General features: G+C 31.6%; 1 protein-coding gene across 1 annotated transcript in view; it reads left to right on the forward strand.

Moving 5' to 3' along the window:
* Positions 1-18481, forward strand: part of rdx (BTB/POZ and MATH domain-containing protein rdx) — a 524123-nt gene that overhangs the window by 328812 nt on the left and 176830 nt on the right. The window lies entirely within an intron of this gene.

Raw genomic sequence — 18481 nt, forward strand, 5'->3', positions numbered from 1 at the left:
CAGGTGGATTCCTTTCCTTCGAATATGATTTTTGTCTCAATTCTTGATTCCTGTGCGGGTAAATCCAGCTTTCATCCTTTACCTTTGTCGTTGATAGTTCTTTTCCGGTGTTGTTCCGTAGATATTATCCTAATCGCCGACCCAAGTAGTTGAAGTAGTGAAGATGTGATTATCTGTTCTGGAGGTGTGTCATCGGTATTCGTGTGTGTGAGCGCGGGTTGAATACCTAATCGGTGGTTGTAATTACCACGTAAAGCCACGCCACCTTAAATCGTTCTGTTAAGTATGATTATGAAATATTTGCATTATTTATTCAAACGCAAATTAATAATATGTTTGACATTTTTAAATTATTACGATTAGTCAGAATTATTTGATTATGCAGATGTGAAGCTATTAATTTCATATTATTGGCATCACCAGAAGGTTTTAATTCATTAAACCTATTTAGTACGTAGGTTGAATTTAAAAGCAAAAATGTGAAGTTTAGTAAGTTTATTTATTGAAATGCAAACTATTGTTATTGTCTTTTACGTTTTATATTCCTTTTGTATAATTTTCATTATATACACAGAGTAACTTTAAGTTTTTACGAGAAATAGAATTAATTTCAACCCCCCTCGGGTTGTCCGAGCGGTTGTAACTCAAATATTTTAATTGGCAATATCCTTTGTGCGATAGATGATTTTAATGGTTTCTTTAAGACGTGAAAAATTGTATAAATAAAAATTTGGTTGATGTTTGTACTCAAAATGGCGGTGGGATAAAGTTTTAATTATAAAAAATAATTTAAGGAACTGTTATCGCAAATAAATAAATAAAGTTATAAAAATCTGATTAAATGGATATTATCAAATAAATTTATTTAAAATAATAATTTATCAGCATAACGTTAGCTTATTTACTTACTTTTCATTTTAACAAACGTTTGAAATGTCCTTCTGTTGTTTGACAGTGTGCCAGTCGGTCGTAAAAGGATGATACTGCATTATGCAATGATTCCCTAGTGATATTTTGTGCTGATTCTCGAATTCTGTTAATTCTGTAAATCATCGATATCTTTGGGCTTATTATGACATATATATATATATATATATATATATATATATATATATATATAATACGCATGGTATATAATATACATATCACGTATATTATATAAACATACTTTTTAAACAGCCCCATAAGAAGTAATCTGATGGTGAAAAGTCAGCTAATCTCGCTGGCCATCTTCCAAGAAAAATGCATTTAAAATTTTACCTACCTGAAGACCGAAATCAGGTGGGACACCATCTTGTTGAAACCAATGTCTTGAAAGTTGAGACTAACAACGTCTATAATGTTGGAGTGATACGGTCGAGAAGTAAGACCTTAAATTTATTTCACTGCGTTTAAATTTCCATCAATAAATATATGTCCTACCTATCGTCCAGCGACAATACCTGCCCGTACAATTGCTTTGACCGGATACTGCTTATGTGACTCACGATACCATTGTAGAATAATATCAGTAATTAATGCAATTATTGCGATTTACATTGCCATCTAAAAAATGTGGTCTCATCATTAAAAAGTATGTTGTGTAATAAATTAAGATCCGCATAAATATTGTTCATCATAATTTCGTAGAACTCAAGTCTTCGATCATAGTCATCTTACACCGTAAGAGTTTTGAAGGGTTTGAAATTTTCACTTTTTAATGTTCGAATCACTGAACTTTGGCTAATGTTATGTTCTCGTGTTGCTGTTCAGGGTCGAGGAATGAGGATTCTCAATAAATTTTTGCATAATATCTAATGATTTGTTATTATTTGTTGCAGATTTAGGCCTTCCTTGTTTTCCCGTATTATTAATGCTCCTTGTTTCTTCAAATCGTTTGATGGTTTTTGACACTGTACCTTTTGAAATACGGTTAACGATTATTAAATGTTGCATTGAACAATTTACAAACTTCATTGTACGACGTAAGTCTGTCACCAGAGTTCCTCATCATTAAAAACATGACCCTTTCCTATTCACTAAGTGACATGTTGATAGCATTGTTAGCAGGTAGCGCAGAAACAATTCAGTAAAAAACAGTTACAAAAAAGTAAAAAAGATGTAAATATCAAAAGTGGCAAATATGATGAATGTAGACTAAGTCAAAAATTAGTCAGTCGAATACAGTAAATTCTCATTAGAAACTAACAGAAATGAAACACTAATTGGGATATTACCCGACAACGAAGTAAGTTTCATTTTTGCAGCAGCTGTAAGAGACCAGCATTGATCAGCTGATCAACACGATTAAATGACAACATTTTTATTCCTTTATTCATTAAATTGCAACAAAAGCAATTTTTTGTGTTAAAAATTTTTTTTTGTTTTACTTTTTAAAAATTTATTAAATTGAAGTTTTAAAATACGTAGATTTTAATAAAGTTAGATTAAATTTTAATTTAATTCAGTTTAATTTCTTTTTATTTAATTTTATTACTTATCAAATTTAGTAATTTTCAAAATACACACTTTATCCTGCCGCCACTTTGGGTACAGACATCTTACCAATTCTTTATTTATACCATTTTCTTGTCTTAAAAGAGACTTTTAAAATGATGTATCGTCCAAAGGATGTTACCGTATAAAATATTTGAGTTACAACCCCCTACGCCGCTTCCAAAAAAGGGTGGAAATTCTATTTCTTGTCAAAAGGTTAAGTAGATGACCGATACCTTATCCTGAAAATTACAGTATTCTATCTGGAATAGTTTTATAGGTGAAGGGTTTCCATACTTTTAACTGGCTCTGTTGTATACTGGCCGGTCAGGGCTAGCGTCGCTCGCCCGACCGATCTAACCAGAAGGGCTCCGTCTGCTGGACCTCCGACGCGTCCGTTATCCTTATGGTTGTGATAATATTAAATAATTTACAGGTATTCATTAAAGATAAAATAATTAGTCTTTTTACTTCATTATACTTCTGTTGCCGTGACGGAAATATAATGAAATAAAAGAATTAATTTTTTGTTTCTTTAATGAATATATTTAATATCTTAACCTCCAAGAGAGGACCTTGATCTATAGCTTAAAATCGTCCCTAGGATAACAATAATATATCCTGAAAATTTGAAAGCATTCAGTCGGTTGGTTGTCGCGTGATGCTGTTGCAAATAGGCAACAAACTTTCACTTTTGTATATAAGATATATAAATTAATTAATTTAGTATAAATTGATTACTAGCTAAAACCTTTGTTCAGTTATACTCCTAAAATCGGAATATCTTCTCAGATTCCCGTAGCGCTCTTCTTTATGTGCACAGAAACTTGAATTTCTCCTATTTTTGTTGTTATTTATTAATTAACTTTCATATTATTTGACTTAATTATCAAGATAATTGTACAGTTTTCGAAAGTATTGTTCACGCGAGCAATGTTGTTAAATATTTATTTGGTTGATGTGATTGAAAAGAAGATAAAGGGAATGATAGTGTTTCAGTTCGGCGGAGAGTGGGCTTGGTGAATTTTTGTTCTCCACATAAAGAGAACAACCGATGAAGAGCATGTAGTTATGCACAGACCAACACCTACAAATGAAATTACATGGATGCGAAATAACCGTCACGGATATTTTGGATTTTACTGTCAACGCATAACTTTTGAATATGGATAATGTTTAGAAATTTATTGGTTTTCTTTGTTATGGTTGTTTAACGGTGGAAACTCTGGATTAGCAGATCGAATACGACTCCTCATTGGCTGCGATTTATTACCCGAGAAATCGATTTAATTGAGAATTTCTTTTTGTTTATCTATTTTTTTATTTATAAATTTTAAATTAAGGTGGATAAGCTCTTTTTTCAATATCTTTTATGATTTAAAGTCGGTTAAAGATTAAAAACTAACCGTTGGTTATGTTTCCCTAAAATCTTATCGGTGGATGTTCATTTTCAATAAATATTTTACGCGTATTACCCATCAGACTTTGATAATGAACGCGTCTTATTCCTGTTCGATTTGGTACCTTAATGAAATATTTATTGAAGATTTGACTTAAACGATTTAATCTGGTGCACAATTCTCCTTTATACCCTTATTCATTTGTCTGGAAGTAGTTTTGTTCAGAGATTAGCCAAATGATTCAGAATTCTTGAGTGGTAAGTATGAACTCAATTTACGGACATGGAGAATAAATAGCTAAATAATGAAAAATATTCGATAAGTTTTCCTAAAATTTTTTATCAGCTTCTTCACTTATTTTTAAAAACTGTTGATAATATTATCGCATCAAAATACTTAAAATAACTAAAATGATTTTGTTAACATTTTATGAACTGGTTTTAAATTTAATTCTATTGTTATCAATAATTCGACATACAATCGACAATCGATTTTGAATTATCGTTATTTTTTTAATAAACTAGCTTAAAAGGCTAGTCCCCTTGTTGTAGAATGGATTACTATTTGTGATACATTAACAAATTTTATTACTTTATTTTACTTAAATATTTCTACATATTTTATTTTACGTAAAAAAATGTTAAATTAAATTAGATTTTCCGTAAAACTTTATTAAGTGAAAGTTTATTTTACTTAAACCTTTCTGCGGAACGGTTTATAGTTAAGATAGAGAATTCTAATTCTCCAGAACCGTTTCTAGTGGTATTGGTCCTTTATGAACTATATACCTCCTGATCTCGAATGGTTATTTTATTCCTGTGGGAGCAGTGGCGGCTCGTAGCTAAACTTAAGTGAGGTTGCTGCTCCAGAAAATTTTTTTCTGGGTCTTTTCAAGGCTGTGGTTAAAGTTTTCGGTAAAGTAAAAGAACCGAAAAATGAATCAAATAGACTAACTGAAAACAGGATAATAAATAATTCTACACTTTATGACATTCAAGAATTTGGTACACAGTTTTACAAAACGGCACAATGTGCTTAGTGCCGTTTTCGGTTTAACCGAATAAATAATAACTGTCAATACAGATAATATTTTTTAGCATTATTAGATAATAACTTAATAAAATGTCCTCTTTAAAACACTATAGTAAACGGTGCTTGATTTAAGGTTTTACGTGCACAGAAACAAATACATAATTAGTTTTTACTAATTACCTTCACTTTCGCCCTTCCAGCGTGTTTTTGGACAGATGTGGCAATCAAAGAGCCCTTGCGTTCCACCATCTTCTGATCGTTATTGAAAAAACGACTAACCGCTTTCATATTCCTTCCACTGACTAAACTAGAAAAGGGTACGATCAAGGAAGTAAAGAAAAACTACCTTCCACCAGCACGCCAGGGTCGGCATTGCCGGAATGACAGTGCCTTTCTTCCTCGCAGCCTCGTGTGCAGCTTCCTATTCACGCATGCGCACAACAGCCAAACACCACGCCGCTGGAACTGTGAAGCGCACAGTTCCATACAAAGATTTTTTTATATTTTTCATAAAAAGGGGATGGCTACTGACATTAAGCTTAAGGATTATATATTGTACAAGTATAAAGAAAGAATTAAAGAAAAATGGACTCATATTAAATGTTATGGATAATATCAAGTGGAAATAGGGGGTGCTGCAATTCGACCTGCAGTTCCGCAGTGCTTATACGCGAGCCGGCACTGTGTGGGAGTAAATATTTGTGCACCATATCTTTAAGCCGGTCAATTTAAAATTGTTAATCATTGCTGTGCTGCTTTCATCTTGGTCATTTAGTCTCATACTTAGGTTCTTCTTCGTTCTTTCTCATCATCCATCCCTTTTCGTTATCATTATCCCTTCTTCCCTGTTCTATTATTGTGGTTATACGTTTGAGAGTTTGTTAGGTTATCTACGCTGAAGATACCAGGATTTTTAGGACCAGTGAGTCTTTGTTTAACTCTTTGGAAGAGAGGCTAATGTGGACCGATTCAAACGGTGGCTGTTCAATATGCCTAAGGTATAAAGTATCGATCTTATTTATCGGTTCTCTTAATTTTTCTTAATACGCAAATTCTCCTGTATTTCTTGTAACTTAATCATCGCTTGGTGGGTTATTTGGAGGTCGCTTAGTATTTTAACTTTGGAAAGTTCATTTGTTAACGTTTTTTTTAATTTACCCACAGTTTTTACGTGTAAATTGACCGGGATATTTAGTTTTATGTTTTTATAAGATCGTATTATTATTATTATTACTATTACTTGATTTGTACTCATATAAAACGATTAATTTTATTTTTTCAGTTGACTATATTTTTTAAAACTAGAATGGATTTTGTGTATAATTTTCTTAATATTAGGTATTTTAAGAATAAACTTTTATTTTTTTATGTGATATTTAAAGAAAATTAATTAATAAGTGGGTTCGTATTTAAATTGAACTTTAATACAACTTTCATTACGTTGAGTTATTATCGTATGTTGTTATTTTTTCTTTTTTAGCAAATAATTACCGATTATATTAAGAATTAACATTTTCGAGATGTTATAATTTCTTTTGGATTTAAGTGAAAGATAGCATTAGTATTTATAATAATGTAATATTTTATAAAGGTAGGGAGTGAAAACTAACTTTCATGCCACCCGTAGAGAAAGAGGTAGATTGGTACGAGAGAGAGAGAGAGTGAGTGCGGTGGGGGAATGATTAAAGAGAGTGGCAAAAAGAATTAACTTCTGTTGAGTGTAGTTTATGTACATGTAATATCGCAATTCGGCTTAGTTTAGGGACAAGAAAGAAGTCGATTTGAAAGCAGGACATGAGAGCGAGGAAAGCAACATCTTTACTGGTAAACGAGTGAACGAACTAGAGTTAGAAACAACGAAAGAAGCACATGTTGCCTGCAGCTAGGCAGCTACACCAGCTATGTCGTCGCTTCTCTCTTGTTTCTAGACGGCCGACTCGAGAGTGAAAGTGATACAGACTGAGAGGCATAGAGCATATAAAACAAAGACAGCGATATAAGTGAGGGCGTTTCGTTATAATTGTGGTGGTGTTGGTGCGGGCAGGGGGGGGGGGAAATATATTCAGTCGTTGATATTCAGGAAGAAGATAAAATAGTTTAGGACGAGTTAATGTAAATAGAAATTAAAAAGACGAATAACAAACTGAACCAGATAGTTGATTTTCTCCGTCCCTTTCCATTCTGTTTATTGCCCCCTTTTTCTATTCTATTTAATGAGAAAGACTACAAATCATTTTGTATTTCTTTTTCTGAAAATCTTCTTGTTAGTATAATTTTAAATAAAAAATTATATTAACAAAGAGATGAATACAAAATAAACTATCCGGCTAATCTTTGTAGAAGTTAGCGTTGTGCCTTGTTTTCGGTTCGATTCCTAGTTGAATGAGATTTTTCACCATTTCACCCACCATCATTAAAAAAGCTAATTTTTGTAATTTTTTTTACTTTACGTTATACGCACGAAGTTTTTATTAGTAGTTCACTTTCTTTTATAGTAACAATCAATTTTTTCAACGATTTGCTCCAACTTAAAACAATATTCTGTAGTATATTGCGCGTAATATGTGACTCATTATTACTTCTAATGCGCACTTAAGTTTCTATTTTTAGTTTTTATTTAAGGTTTACTTTCCCGGCGAATATAGCTATTCAAGCTATAATAATAGCTATATTAAAATTAATATATTTAAATATATTAAATTAAAATTTTATTTTAGTGGTGAGAAATGTAAACTGTAGATGTTAATTGAATTATATGAAACTGTTGTTGATTGAGGATGTAACCCCGTACGAAATGTTGAATTTTAAGATTAGAATTGAATAGAAAGGAATGAAGAGTAGCATCAAATCAGTCAACAGATTGGTAACTTTATAAAAAAAAATTTTAAAAGTACATACAAAAGGAATTATATTTTTCACTACTTCACTGTATTCTGTAATCGCTACTTCGGCTCTAGGAATAATAAGTAGGAAATATTTTTACTAATCTATGGATGAAGCCTTTACTTGGTAAAAATCCATAATGTCAAACTGAAAGTGAAAACAAAATGTTGTTCCAAATGTTGCCGTTACGTAAGTAAATTTGATTATTTTAATATACAAACTAAATTGAAAATAAAGTTGTAAAGCAAAACACATATTTCATTAATTTTTAAAACTTATAGAAATCTCGACCGTCCTTTTGAAAAAATATTCATTTTATACTGGTCCAAAGAGAAACAACTAGTAAAGAGAATGTATTTCGTATTAAGCGTTTGTACTTTTTACTTCCTTGTACAAAGTAAAGGAAGTATTGCGATCGCGAAAAAGTTCGGTTATCAGATTTCAACGGAAATATTCATTTTGACCATCCCTGAATCCATTTTGACTAGTTTCGGCGTGACGTTTTTACGTACGTACGAATGTATCTAGCATAACTCAAAAACGACGATTAGCCGTAGGATGTTGAAATTTTGGATTTAGGACTGTTGTAACATCTAGTTGTGCACCTTCCCTTCTGATTGCAATCGACTGGACCAAAAGTGTTTTGAACTTTTTCTTAATTACAGTAATCTCTCATTAGAACTTTTCAACTATATATATCATAAGTGGTACTTATTTTTATTGGTTCCAGAGTTATAACCAATAAAATCTAATTAATGAAATATTTGGATCTTACAAGAGGAAGGCACATCGGTTCGAATCCGACTTCATACACCTTTATTTATTTATTTTTTTAATTTAAATATCGTGATTTATTCATAATTATTAACCTCTGATGGTAAAAAAAATTACAATAAATAATAATTCAATAATAACAATAAAAAAATCAGAAGTTATTAATGAAATAAAATTTTATGTACTTTTCATTTTAATTCAACATTTTTTACAGGTTAATAATTATTAATAAATCAATAATTTAAATTAAAAAAAAAAAAATTGTATGAAGTTGGATTCGATCCGATGTGTGCACGGTACGGATCCGACACGTTCTCACTTACATCACTTAAGTACTTGAGGGACGTGAAACAAAATTAATATAAAATGCTGATACGAACACCACAAAAAAATGTGGAAAATGAGGTGTCCACCACAATGCATTTGTGTAACAGTATTGTTTTGTGTAACAGTACCTTATTTAAGAATTTGAGGATCGTAGCTCACTTTCGAATGAAATAAGTTTAAATGAAGTGCTGCAAAAAATGTGTGTATATAATTTAATATACGTGCAAGGGGTTTTCACATCAGATTTTTTCTAATAGACGCCCGATATTAGCGAGTAGTTACAACTCAAGTTAATTTTCTTTTAAGTGGCTCGTTTGTGAGGTAAAATTCTTCAGAGATCGCCTTATTCTTTCGTGATACATACTATAATTATTATTAAATTTTCAAAAATTGATAATACCATTATATAATAAATGAATATATTATATATATATATATATATATATAGGTTGAAATCATGTGTGTTGCCAACATTTTTTTTTTATGGTTTACCTGCATGTTTATCTTGTAGGTTGTGTTGAATTTTTCATGATAAATTATGTAATATTATAACATTTATTTTAATTTTTCTTTGTGACCTATCAGTTAATAATAAATTGAAATTATTGCACGTATCATATTAAATTTCTTTTCGATTTATTGTAGATATTAAAGTTAAATCACGTGCTTTCTTTGGCCAAATTCCATTCTGATTTCCTTACAAGTACGACAAATAATTTATTATCTCTGTGTTTAATATCGTTTATTTATTGTTAATTTTATTGCTGTTATTTTATTTAAACGGTTGACACGGTTTTAAATTTTAAAATAAAAATGATTTATTAGCGAGTTATTTTTTATTTTATAGCTGTAATAAACTTGTAAAAATAATTATTAATCCCTTGTTAAGTGGATTTTAGTAAGGAGCTCTGTTATAATGACTTAATGCCTGTTACATATTGTTTACCAAATTACAAACGTGGCCTTTTTATTTGTAAGATTATAAAAGCTTTGAAATTACTATTGAAAATTTCGGTAAAGCTTATTTTAGGAAAACAAATCTGGAACCTATTATAAACCTTTTATATGTTTGTTAACTTATTAGCCCACTCTAATTTTTTCCAAACAAAAAAATCCTTTCGCCTTGTTTATTTCAAGAATGTGTTACTTTTTAATAGGAGCTAAGCCCGTTTACAATTCGGATGTTGTTTTTCTAGTTCAGTTTCAGGCTACGAGACACTTCGTTAATTGAATCCAAGAATATCAAATTATTATCTCCGACTTTATGAGTGCCAATTTTTAAGTCCGTGGTTAGAAATATCTGATATTTTAAAGAATGTAATGTTCATGTTGAAAAACACCGTCCTAATGTTTACTGAAATTTTTAAGGGAATTTAACTAACCCTTGTGTCACGAAACTGTGCAGCAGATATAAATAGTAATTCAGCATGTATTACTTATATTTCAATAGTTTAGGCTGAATCGTTTCCCACGTGCAAGTACAATTAATGTTTTATGCGTATTAATAATCTACAGTAAGCTGTCACTTGCCTGGCGCCGTGGCATACCGATGATAAGCAATTAAACGTGTGTTAAGTCTTTGTTATTGATCTTTAATAATGATAACATAATTTGTAATGCCTCGCATCATTGTTCATTTCAGTGAAAGAAAGTATTTCAGTCTGTGTTACCGTGTTACTCCATACGGTACGATACAGTTTTATTCGGTTTATTTTCATTAATTTTAATTTACTCAGTGTTTTTGTGTCGATCGGGTTTTAACAGCGAATGATTCTGTCGTGAAACATAAGCCGGAAAAACCCTTAAGTAGCTTCGAAAAAAAAATTGTCAACAACGTATACATATATATATATATAAAATATTAAAACAAGATAACCTGAAACTGCAGGCAGAGAAATTATTCGGAAAGCAAGTAGTACAAAAGGCGTTACCAAAAGAACAATTTTTAATGTAATAAAGAAATTCAAAATAGATAGTAAACATGTTAGCCCTAAAAAATCGAAGTTTTGTTAAAACGATTGAAAAGTTGGACGATTTTACTGAAACCGCTGTCAGAAAAATAGTTCATTCATTTTATTTCAATAACGAGCTTCCTAACTCGAACAAAATATTATATGCCGTGAATATAGATTCTGAACCTTCCTATTTTTTCTAGAAGTACATTACATCGTGTTTTAAAATCAGTAAATTTTCTTTTTCATGTCCAGAAAAAATAAAATAATTCTTTATTGATGGAACGCGAAGATATTTCATGGCTTAGAGAATATTTAAGAAAAACGATTTCGGGAAGAGGGTAAAACAGTTTATTATCTAAGTGAAACTTGTGTTAATGCGGGATATGTACGAGAAAGGTACGAGTGGATAAAGAAATAAAAGAGTGCAAAAGACGCTTTTGTGAAGGGTTTGTCAACTGGGGTGAAAACCCCGGCTGGAAAAGTAATCTAATGATAGTAACGCCCGTAGGAATTGAAAATGGGCTTTTTGAACGGTGGTTTATGGGTATTCGATCGAGATTTTCCCAAGGGAAAATGAAATGAATGGTGACAATTTTATTTAGTGGATTAAAAAAATTGTTGAAATTGTTGCTAAAGGATCCGTCATAGTAATGGATACTGTGCCGTACAATTTCCCGAACACTGGAAAAACTCGAAACGGTTTGACCGGATCGGAAATTGCCGCATGGTTAAAATGGAAAAACATCGTGTACACCGAAGACATGTTAAAAGTAGAACATTTAAAAGTACTAAAATCATTTAAACAAAAATATATGAAATAGCAAAAATCAAAAATTGTGTCGGGCTGCATCTCCCTCCATACCGTTGCAATTTTAACACGATAGAATCGATATGAGCACAAGCCAAAAGCTACATTAGAATCCTAAAGACAACATTTGGGTTGTAAAAATCTATTGATAGAAGTTTTTAATAGAGTAGATGAAGATATTTGGAAAAATTGTATTCAACATGTAATTAAAGAAAAAAGGTACGGGAAGCAGAGAGTTTGTGTGAAAATATTATTGAAGATATTGTGATAAATTTGGGAAACTATGACTAGTTCAACCGGATAGCAGCTTATCGGGTACTGAAAAAATACAATGAAGTAACAAATTTTTGTTTTCTGTTTTGCTTGATGAAATTTTAATATAGCGCTAACGTACTGTCTTAAAATTTATATTTTTTAGATTAATGTATTATTTCATCAATTTTCTAATTTTTGTATTACAAGTTACTTTTACTTCATTTTTATGTTAAAAGTAAAGAGGAGTGTTTTTCTCGGATGGATTGCGCTAAATTAAATTAGAATCATCATACTGTTACGTTTTGGTTTTGCTGCACGCTTTCGTGAAAAAAATTATAGTATTTTGTCAAACGAGGGCATCGATTGAATGTACTAGTTTACCTTTATAAACTATGCATATTTATCTAATGTTTGTGTCGTTCTGGGCCGTCAGCCGGTATAAAAAAGGAATCTTGATCAGTTATAAAAAAACATTTTAATAAATTGTTGAACAATCTAAATAAATTGTTGAAAAATAACCGCGATATAAAAAGGTTTTCATTAAATCTGTGAACAGTAAGTAAATTTGGAATCAATTTCTTTTAGACCGACAGAAAAAGCTGAAATATTATGGGTAATATCTTGGAAAAAATTAACTTCCTGGACGATATTGTCGCATAAGTTCTATTAAATTATTCACCGGATCGGTCTAGTGGTGAACTCGTTATCGCAAATCATTTGATCTCAAAGTGGAAAGTTCTGAGGTTCCAATCCCAGTAAAGGCAGTTACTTTTATACGGATTTGAATACTAGATCGTGGATACCGATGTTCTTTGGTGGTTGGGTTTCAATTAACCGCACATCTCAGGAACGGTCGACTTGAGGATGTACAATACTACACTTCATTTACATTCATACATATCATCCTCTAAAGTCATACCTTACGGTGTTTATGGAAGCTAAACAGAAAAATAATAAGTTTTATCACTCGGTGTTATAAATATCTTCAAAGGTCTCACCACGTTGAAGAAATCCTATTGCTTCTTCTTTATTTGTAACGTATGATCTTATATCAGCTAATACCAAACGATAACTCTCATCTTTAAGAACATATGCATAAGATGAAGAATATTATACATATTATTTGGAGATATTATGAAACTTGGCTTTATCCGATAAAATCCTTTAGCTTTCCTACAGAAACGGGATAGGAGTGTCTTGACAGATCCATAGGCACTCGCATTCATATAACCGTACGAATCCTATGGCCACAATAACACTGCCGGTGGTCCATAGTACGGACTCATTGGCTACCCAGTAAAATACCTGCAGAAGGTAGATAAGACCAAGGTGTAGGTTGTACTATACGAACGATTTACCCGTACGCTAACATCGAAAAGAATCAAACTCACCTAAAGAATTATTTAAAAATTTTTCCAGATAGTGGATGTTCGTCCAATCCACAATACTTCTTGAGAAGATCGGGGTATTTTCAGTAACTTAATATAAAAGCAACTTATTAATGATCAGCGATTTTGCTTTTTGGCCTGCTCAAATATATGCAACAACGAATTGTCGTTTTTTAATTGAAATACTACAAAGCTACTACCGGAAAAATCTTATTTATTTGTTTTTCGTAGAAATCAGTGAGGATTTTCTTAAGGAAATTCCTTTACGATTTCTTGAATTAAATAGTTCATGAAAAGTTGTTTGTGATTTCTAGTATTGTGTATGTAAAGATAATATCTACATAGGTCTACCTAAAAGTGTACTTTTTTTTGGTGTACAGAATAATAAAATAATTATTGTTCGACTGAAATCCTATCGCATTACGTTCGTTACCTTCCGATTCCATCAAGGTTTTTTTTAATATAATTTTTAAAAAAACTATTTTATGTAAGTAAAGTAATTGGGTTAGTTTCAATAATATTGTACATACGTCATTGTAAAACTAGAAATATATAGTCCTATCACCCTGAATACTAACCTTGTTATCTTTATTGGAACCTTTTAAGAAAAAATTTTTCCGAGGTTGCCAATAATCCTTGAGATCAAGAAAATAATTTATTAGTTGTACAATACTCTTGACTCTTTTTTTTTTTTGTTAATTTATGTTTCTTACGCTTGTGATTATTCTAATTACTTAAATTAGCTGTTATATTATGTAAGCAATCATATCTGACAAACATTTAAAACGCGTATTGATATTGAAGGTTGTTTCTGTTTTTTAATTGTATGTTTAAATATAGAAATTATAATTTTTTAAGCAATACTTAGGATGAATTTTTACATCTTTATATGTATCAGATTGTTGTACTAATATTCTTTATAAATAATAATAATAATAATTATTATTATTATTAAATAACTCAGACTGCTGATAGAAGAACTTATAAAATATTGTCGCGTGTTCGCGCCTCGATCAGGATATTGAGAAATTGACAATTTAGAATGTTTATTTAATTACAGTTTATTAGTTTAAAAAGTATAATTAAAACAAGACAAATCAATATTAATGACAATATGATGATAAAAACAAGCGACAATAATCAAACAATTAATACATAATATAAAATCGTAACATAATACATAACATACCCAAACCAGTTACAGTCACGATATTACACATCAAATAATCATAAATGTCAGTAGTAATAATAAAAAGAGATTACACAAAAGACTGAGTTTAAAATAATCGTCAGGATTTATTCCAGGTAGATAAATAAAAAACCAGAATTCCGACCCATTAACAAAAGATATAGCATAACCTCTAGTCTTAACAATTTAATCACCAGTCTTGTATAAACAATAATACACTAGATAAGACAAGTATAAAGTTCACTGCAAATACCTTTGCTGCCCACAAATAAAACTACCCTAACAGTTTACGGATGAAATTTAGTACATTATTTCTTTCACTTACAGTTTGACAGTAACTCACCGATAGCATTTCTTGTTTACTGGAATTACACGTGGCGTCACCTTAATCGTATCGAACTTTAATTTACATCCCAATCCCATAGGGGAAGACACCCGCCTTGTGACGCTTCCGGTCGCCACACCTCTCCCCCCACGGTTCCTGCCCTGATGGGCTTTAACGGGAAACTTAATTCACACTGGAAATTCGCTCCTTTACTGTCCTCCCGCAGAATGCCCTCGCAGACTCACACCGCCGACTCTACTCGCTGGACTGGTTCGCAAAACCGCTCCGTAGAACCCCTCGCTGAACTGACGTCGAAACGTCTCGCTGGACTGGTTCGCAGAACTGATGGCAGACTTCGCACAACTGCTTTTTAAATGGTTTACCGCGTAGTTTTTATACTTCTATATTTTTTACCTGCCTGACCGGATCCAACTCGAAGCGTGAGTACGATTGACCGAGTCCGTTCGTTCTCATGCATTCCCTAACCTGGTCCGGGTAACTCACGGTACAAACATCAGTTCATTGTGTGTCAGAAGGCAGTATTACAAAAGACGATTGTTAAGCGGACCTTTTACCTTTACTAAAAGGGTTCCTTTTCGTCTCTTTCTGGATTCCTCCAATTATTATATTTTCTACTACTTTCATAATAATTCGTACGAATCTGTTACTCAGACTCGCCAAACCGGTCTTGTTGCAATATAGAAGTACAGTAATCTTGTAGGAAGAAACAGTTTAGGATATAATTGTTTTTTTTTTCAAAACATTCTAGTCAGTAGATTACGTGAACAGATTCGTACTCAATTAACGTTAGGTATTCCTTTTGTTCGAATCTGCTCAAAGAAGTTTTTTTTTATTGGCCTTTATAATTGGAAATTCAGTTATGCATCCAGTAATGTGTTAAACTCTGAAATTGGGCTGAATGCCCTTCGACATGATTCAAACTTCATAACATAAAAGCAAGAACATTTCAGGTACGACGTAGTTGTAATACCATTCTGTTAGAACCAAGCGTATTTAATAATTTCTTCTTCTGTTAGTTTATTCGAGAAATCTATTTTGGAATTACAGAAAAACTATCTTTAATTTTTCTTTAAAACGGAAAAATTAGAGCCCGTAGAACGATTTTTGTAAAATAAAGCTATAAACTTTTTTTGCTCGACTCCGTAGAAGGTTTACGTAAAAATCGTCAAAAATCTCCCGACGATCTCTGGAAGAAATTAATGTATCATTCAAATGAACAAATCAAAGATTCCATTATAAATATTGATACACGTTTGTGATGGAGTTGCAGGGTCTTAATTTTTCATCCGGAAGATCCGTTGTTCGAATCCATGTTAATCAGGCGTGGCATTTTTCATACGCTACAGAATTTCCATTCCGTATTACTAAGGTAAGCTTCGAGCTTACGTGAAGAATGATTGAAAAAGAAATACTGTTATTTGCTCATACGAGTACGTAAACACGTATTTAATTGTCAACGGTGACTTTCTAAAAGCTCTACTTGTTACAAAGATGACTTTCCGAATGTTCTATAGTCATCTACAGCTTGTGTTACAGATATTGAATTTAAATTAAATTTATTAAAAAAATATTTTATTTCTTTTACGGAATGTTTGTTATAGTTAGTTTTTTTTTGATGTATCTACAATCAATTTCATAATTAAAAAAAAAAAAATTGCTAAATCCGATATTTATTTATGTAAAAAATTTTATAATTAAATTACGTAAACTTTCTTCTGATTTAGATTAATTTTACCTCTATATTTTATTTATTCAGACAGAAACAGATGCACATAAAACACCAAATAAATGATAAATTGAAACCATATAAAATTGTTCAGTTTGAATTTGAATTTTTTTTTCAATTTAAATTTTATGTAGTAGATAGCTATTTTTATTTTTTGTTCTTATCTTTTATTCGAAAATGTAGTAATGTTACTACCCTGTACTTCAAAGAGTGATTGAAGAGTGGCACCTCGTAGCTAAAAATTGGTGGGGGTGCTGCTCCAGAAAAATTTTTTTGGGCCTTTCGAAGGCCATGGTTAAAGTTTTCTGTAAAATAAAGGAACCTAAAAAAATGAAACAAATAGAATAGCTGGAAGCAGGATAATAACCAAATTCTACACTTTATCACATTCAAGAATACGGTATACGGTTTTTAAGCACAACACACGCGGAGTAAAAAAAAAACTACCTTCCACCAGCACGCCAGGGTCGGCACTGCGGGAGCGACAGTGCTCTCTCTTTCTCTCTCTCGCAGCTTCCTATGTGCGCATGAACACACCAACGCCGCTGGAACTGTGAAGCGCATAGCTCCATACAAAGATTTTTGTCTCTTTTTCATAAACTGGGAGGTGGCTACTGATATTAAGCTTAAGGATTATATATTGTACAAGTATAAAGGAAGAATTAAAGAAAAAAGGACTCATTATAATAAATGTTATAGATAATATCAATTGGAAATAGGGGATGCCGCAGTCCACAGTGCCTATACGCGGGCCGCCGCTGGTGCCTTATATTTCAATTTCATTCTTATCTACTTATCCAAATAGAAACTTATGTGTGTGTGTGTGTGACTCACAAACACAAACACACACACACACCGTGAGAGAGGGGGTGGGAGGAAGTAAGTTTTAAATAACTAAATGTAAGTTTCCACTTAACTGAAATCTGTATTTTTTAACACAATATAACGACATATAACGACAATTATATGTTTCCTGACATGAGAGATTAAGTTGTTCTCTTAAAAAAAAAATACAAAAAAACGAAAAACGAATAGGTGTAACGGTAAGGGTCATAGAATAATAAGCATCCCAAATTTGATATTGGGAATGAAGACTATAATAGTTTCTTATTTGATTTTTTTTGTTCACTGAAGTAAACTGAGGCCGCTGAGATGTAGTCGATGTTTCAGGCTTAAAAGTTTGTATTTTCATTCTATGTGTAAAAGGGGCTGGATGTATAGTGGATATCATTCGATTCAAATGAAGCAAAATCTTAACTAAGGTAATATGTATATACGACACTTACCAGTGGTTTTTATGTCTTTATCTATATATAATTTTATGCATTCCTATATCTGTATAAATTGATGAAAATGTGTGTAAACGTTCTTTCGGTGTAAGAGCACACTAAGAAAAGAGTTTTTGAAATTCCGAGTTTTAAAGATTAAAATGGATTTTTAAAACCTGGTTATTTTTTTTTAATTTCTCAGTAAAAAAATGAAGTTATCAACTTCACGTTTGGTGTATGTAATCGTAATGTGAATATCTAAAAACCAATTCTAGGATTTTTAGGGAGGTTGAAGAAAGGTAAAATATTGTTGAACAATGGTTGCAAATTTTCCCCATTTCCGGCTATATTAAACGTGATATTCAGTAGATTTGGGTTAGAAAATACTCTTCAGATAAATATTTAAAAACCATTTTCGGGTTTTAGTGAATTTTGATTTTTTTAAGAGGTGTGACCGTGTATGCGGCTCAACCAACATAGCCACTGCAACTGTTACTATGTGTGAGACGCGACTGGTTGCACCTGCCTCCGGTTACTTGACTAAAAAACATAAAATAAAAAAGAAATTGGCCGCAACGGGAAACGCAAGTAACCATATAGCACGGGCGAAGCCGCGATGGATTGCTATTATATTTAATTTATATATCTTACAAAC

The sequence above is a fragment of the Lycorma delicatula genome, chromosome 9 (assembly GCF_047948215.1).
Source record: "Lycorma delicatula isolate Av1 chromosome 9, ASM4794821v1, whole genome shotgun sequence".
NCBI classification, from domain to species: Eukaryota; Metazoa; Arthropoda; class Insecta; order Hemiptera; family Fulgoridae; genus Lycorma; species Lycorma delicatula.